The sequence below is a fragment of the Hylobates moloch genome, unplaced genomic scaffold (genome assembly GCF_009828535.3).
Source record: "Hylobates moloch isolate HMO894 unplaced genomic scaffold, HMol_V3 SCAFFOLD_6, whole genome shotgun sequence".
In the NCBI taxonomy this organism is placed as follows: Eukaryota; Metazoa; Chordata; class Mammalia; order Primates; family Hylobatidae; genus Hylobates; species Hylobates moloch.
In genome coordinates this window covers 20,154,886-20,160,912 of record NW_026652281.1, presented here as the reverse complement: position 1 = coordinate 20,160,912, position 6,027 = coordinate 20,154,886, and the positions used below count along the sequence as shown (strand labels likewise).

The 6,027-nt window shown below is 36.9% G+C and overlaps 1 protein-coding gene across 1 annotated transcript in view; it reads right to left on the bottom strand.

Moving 5' to 3' along the window:
* The window catches only part of FBN2 (fibrillin 2), a 280,529-nt gene that overhangs the window by 212,057 nt on the left and 62,445 nt on the right, over positions 1-6,027 (bottom strand). The window lies entirely within an intron of this gene.

Below are 6,027 nucleotides of genomic sequence, written 5' to 3'. Positions count from 1 at the left end.
TGTGGATATGTTTTTATTTCTCTTGGTAGTTATTTAAGAGTGGAGCTACTTATTTGACAAATATACATTTAACTTTCTAAGAAACTGTTATTTGACAAATATACATTTAACTTTCTACGAAACTGCCGAATTATTTTCCAGAATAGCTGCACCATTTTATATTCTCCTCAGCAATGTATGAGGGTTCTAGTTCTTCCACATTTTTGTTAATATTTGCTGTTTTCTATAATTTTTATTATAACCTATGTTCACATTTTACATTGAATAAACACATTTGCTTGGGAATTTTGCTGTAATTTCACAAGTCCTTTTTACACAATTAGAGATGATAAATCATGCTAGAAAACCAAAGTTGAGCATTATTGTTTATAGAAAATACAAGTTTAGAAAATTAAACATTCTTAAAATAAAATATAATACACTTGCTAAAATAAAACCATACAGAAAAAATAAAACGCCCTTTTCATAACATGTTGAGATTTGTGATACTTTTTTCTAAATGAAATCACAATTAATCATCTCTTACATTTACCTTTTTGAATTACTTATATACAGTGTTCTGAACCTTGAGTGTTCTCTTAATCGTATAACTTAGAAATTAAGTCTACAACTGAGTTTATTGAGTGACTAGTATATACTAGATATTGTTCTGGGCTCTGGAGATATAACAGTGAGGGAAAAAAAGTGAATGAGAAAGAGAGGAGGAAGGAGACATACAGAAGAAAGTGAGGGAAGAGAGCACCAACGTCTTTGACCTTTTAGAGTTAATTTACAGTTTGTTGGGGGAAACAGAAAAGGCCAACGGGGCATAAAGTCCAAAGGCCCTATGAAGGGGTAGAAGCAAGGTGCACCTACGGTAGTGTGTGGCACATGTAAGAGAGGAGCTTGGTGAAGGATGAGGCTGGAGAGGAGATCAAGATCATCCTGGCTAACACGGTGAAACCCCGTCTCTACTAAAAATACAAAAAAATTAGCTGGGTGTGGTGGTGGGCGCCTATAGTCCCAGCTACTCGGGAGGCTGAGGCAGGAGAATGGTGTGAACCCGGGAGGCGGAGCTTGCAGTGAGCAGAGATCACGCCACTGTGCTCCAGCCTGGGCGACAGAGTAAGCCTCCGTCTCAAAAAAAAAAAAAAAAAAAAAAAAAAAATCAGTGGAGAGACTTCTTTCTGGCATGGAATGACAAGCTTATATTTGTATTCTGAAAAGATCAACCTGGCTTATGCATAGAGAACAGACTGAAAATGTTAAGAGTAGATGCTAGGAAATCTTTTAGAAATCTCATGATCAAGACACAAGATACAGTGGAACCAGAAATTGTACAGGTGAACAGAGCTTGGAATAAAAGTTCCTGAATTCAAAAAATAAACGGGTGAATGTGTTAATGTGGAAGATGAGGAAGCAAGAGATAACAAAAGTAGGATCAGGATTTTAGTTCACTTATGAGGATGGCTGATGGTGTCATTTCCTGATATACTGGTAATGGAAGACAATCAACATGTTACACTGAGGTGCCTTTAGATACCCAACAGGAGACGTCCAGTGCATTACAGAATTTAGAATATATGGACTGAAGATGCACCCTAATGAGTCATGTGAGTTGGGTGGTTTTCAAAGCAATGGGTGTGGATAAAATCCCTTGGAGTGAGAGAATATACTTAAAAGATTGAAACGAGTCTAGGATACAGCCTTGAGGAATTTCAGCATTTGATGGTGGGCTAGAAGGGAATGGGTCTGCTGAGGAAACAGGAAATGGATAGCCAGAGAGATGGGAGAGCAACCGGAGATTGTACTCCCACAGGACAAAGGAAGCACATGCTGTAGAAAGGAGGCTCAACAGTACTGAATGCTGCTGAGTAGCCAAATAGCAGGAGGCTGGTTCCATGTATCTGCAGGTCATTGGTGATCTTAGCAAGACATCTTCTGGTGAAGTGACAGAAGTTGCAGTCACGTTGGAGAGAGTTAAGGAACTGGCCGGAGATGAAGAAATAAGACAGTGAGTACAACCAGACAATCTTTGGAGAAGTTTCCTCAAGGTAAAGACAAAAGAGTCTGGTAGGGGTTTGGGGTTAAGAAAGAAGGTTTTTATTGTGACTTTTTCCAGCAACTCTAGGCAGCTGAGCTCATTCAGAGATTAGGGTTCATCCAGGGTTTTACTTTTGTCTGTCAGATGTGGAGGAAAAAAACAGAATGGCAAGGAAGCTCAGGGTAGAATGTTAGCATATTTTGAAATTATAGACCATGGAATCTATGCTGGACAAGACGGGAAGTAAGAAAAGGACTGTCAGATTAAGAAATGAAAGAAAGCAGTGAGATCAATGGACTAGATGTCCCTATGAGGCCCTACTTGAGATGGGAAACAGCCAGAGGGACAACAATACATCAGCTGCCCATGTGGCTATAATATCATTTATGTGACTGTCAGTGGAATGCAGTTACAGTGTACAACTGCATAGATTGTGCCCTGCATAACTTAGAAGCTTCCCACATACTTTAATGTAAATGTCATTCCCTGGAGTTGTGCAATGGAATGACAATGTTAGAGGCCTTCTATGCTGTAACTGCAAATCAGATAACGCCATAAGTCGTCACTATCACTTTGGTACAGAAAAGAATTACCTGATCTTGGAAAGTACATTTAAAAATGTAGGATTTACTATCAACTTGCATGGTCTTTCAACTTAGGCAAGAAGGTATTTATGTTCTTGGTAACTAATAAAGTGATCATCTTGTATGGGAGTTACAGACATAAACATGTAAAATCAAGAATTGTGCAATATGTGTAACTTAATCTAAGGATCTTGGCTAGGTGACTAATTCCTTCGAGTAATGGAGTTTTTGACACAGCAATTCTGTCCTTATTATAAATGAAGTTCCATATATTTCAATGATGAGGTTATAACTGAGAATCTAAAATCTCTAATCACAGATATAAACAGAGCAAGCAAAGAAGGCAGTACCCAAAATTATATGGGATAATAAAAACATTTCCTTCATTTCAGTAAGATTTGCCCTGGATGTCTGCAGCTCCAGACTTCATGCTGGGTCTAAATCTTTAGATTAAATAAACTCAAATAACTGATATAATTACCTTCCTTGAGGTTAAGCATCTTTCAATCTCAGAAATTTTAGAATTAAGTACAAAAATGTTTAAGAGAATCAAAACCATTAAATTAATATTTTTATTTTAAGAAATCTGTGCAAATATTATGTACCTGTAATGCCTGAAACCATTTGGCCTATTCCATGAAACTGGCCTTTAAAAATAAAAAAAACTTTTTAATGCATGGGAGACTGCCTTTTAACCACAATTTTAAATTTTAACCACAATTTTAAATAAATTATTGAGTAACTTATTTAGAGTTATGATGATTGTCATTATGCTTATATATAGAATTGGATCATTTAAGTAAGCTTCAGGTCTTATAAAATTATAAGTTTATACATGTAGTATAATTATAAAATTATAATTTATACATGTAGTTTTTAATTTATTAGCTTTTAGGAGTTGAGTACTTTTTGAGGTGCACAACTGAAGTACCTAAGAAAGTACTTAAAAAAAGATATCTGATGTACCTAATAAATAAAACAGTTCAAAAGGCATGGAGTTGTTTCATAAAGTAGGTATGAAAATAGAACCAAATATTATTTAAAATCTCTTAAAGTGACTACTAAATCTGTTAAGACTATAGGCACTTAAGAGATATTTATCTACCCATGTTCACAGCAGCACTATTTGCGATAACAAAAGATGGAATCAACTTAAGCATCCACTGACAGATGAACAGATAACAAAATATGGTATATACATACCAAAAACTATTATTCAGCCTTAGAAAGGAAGAAAATTCTGACACATGTTGCAACATGGATGAACTTTGTGCATATTGTGCTGAGCGAAATAAGTCAGTCACAAAAGGGGAAATACTGTATGATTTCACTTACACAAGGTATCCAGAGTAGTCAAATTCATAAAGACAGAAAGTAGAATGGTGGTTGGCAGGGATTTGGGGTGGGAGGAAAATGAGAGCTTACTGTTTGTTTAAGGGGTAAGGAGATTTCTGTTTTACAAGATAAAAAGACTTCTGTGGATGGATGAGGGCAATGTGTGCACAACAATGTGAATGTACTTCATGCCCCGAACTTAAAAATGATTAAGACAGGCCGAGCACGGTGGCTCACGCCTGTAATGCCAGCACTTTGGGAGGCCGAGGCGGGCAGATCACCTGAGGTCGGGAGTTTGAGACCAGCCTGAGAGAAACCCCATCTCTACTAAAAATACAAAATTAGCCAGGCGTGGTGGCACATGCCTGTAATACCAGCTACTTGGGAGGCTGAGACAGAAGAATCACTTGAACCCGGGAGGCAGAGGTTGCGGTGAGCCGAGATCGCGCCATTGCACTCCAGCCAGGGCAACAAGAGCAAAACCCCGTCTCCAAAAAAAAAAAAAAGATTAAGACATCAAATTTTATGCAATGTGTGTTTTACGACAATTTTAAAAATAAATATTTAAAAAGCTCTGGGAGTAAGTAGACTTTTGAAATTATATTTAAATAAAGCAAGCCTGAATATTTAACACAAAAATAAACTTTTGAGTATTTTTTGGATGCAGAGTCATCACGGAGGGCATGGAAACATTCACGTGTGACACTGACCACGCCCCTTGTGATGGATATTTATATTGTTTTCGATTGATTTCAAGTGCACACAGTGCTACATAGGCACTCTTGAACATATTTATTGACTATACTTTGGCAAGTTTTTCTGTAATCTAATTCCTGGCACTGGAACTGCTGGGTCAAGTGTCCAGCTTGAAAAATACTGCAGAACTGCTCTCTAAATAGATGGCACCAATTTACACTGTCATCAGTAGTGCCCAAGGAAGTCTGTACCCTCACGCTCTCTCCAATGCAGAGTAGAGGCAAAGAATTTAATTTTTATTCATTTAATGGGTAAAAACAATATCTTGTTGTTGAATTATAACAGCAACTCATTGTCTCCATTTCTTGAAAACTAGAAAAATTAACAATGTGGTACATATTACTTTGTAGTGGCCCTTTTAATATACTATATCTTTTTATCCTAAGTACTAAAAATATTTTTGCCATTTTTACAAATAAATCAAAAGTCACAGATTAAGTAATATATGGAGAATCACAAAGCTAAAGACAAGTGAAAGTGAGATTCAACTTTGAGATCCATTTCACTCCAAGTGCTTGTGTCCTTTTACCCCTACGCTATGTTCCTTCACCCCAACACATGGATTATCTACATTCTCAGCTTTTGGTAGCTTTGCCTTCACCGTGCTAATGAGTACTGTCACAACCCCACAGATGCCTCCTCCTGCCTCCTATGTATAATTTCCTAACTCCCAATTAGCATGACCAGGTTTGCTTTTCTTCTGGTTTCTCCCAAAGATGAGTCTCCATCTAGCCATGTTACATCAGGGAGAAATTATCTCTGTGCATTGGGAGAAACATTAAAGGCTTTCGTTTCTGCAAATAAATGAGTAATTACTTTAATTACCACAGTTGCTTTGCATTTTATTTCTAACCTAATAGCATCATGTAATATTTCAGTGGAATGTGGGCTTGGCAAAGAAGGACTGCTTTCACCTTTCTCTGCAGTCTTTCAAAGCACAAGGCTACTGCTGACATCAAAGGGCACTTTAAGAATGAAGAGGCCATAACGATAATTAGATGCTGGCCAATGATGCAAACAAAATTGCTATCTTTGATGTCACGTTTCATAAGGGTGAAGGCCATCAAAGATGTGGTCCTCAAATTCACGGCCTATAACCCCAGAAGTGCACTCTCCCAAGAGCAAAACCAATTAACTTACTTTAAGGACAACAAAAATTGCTGAAGATTAAAAACTAGTAAGATTAGTTAAGCAGAAGTATATTGTCACTTTTGAAGAAGAAAGTTAAAGAGATGAAAATATTTTGACATGAGTTAATAAGGGGGCCAGAGATATAAATGATTAACAAAAAAGATGGATCATAAGGAAGTCAAATTTAAAAGTACCACA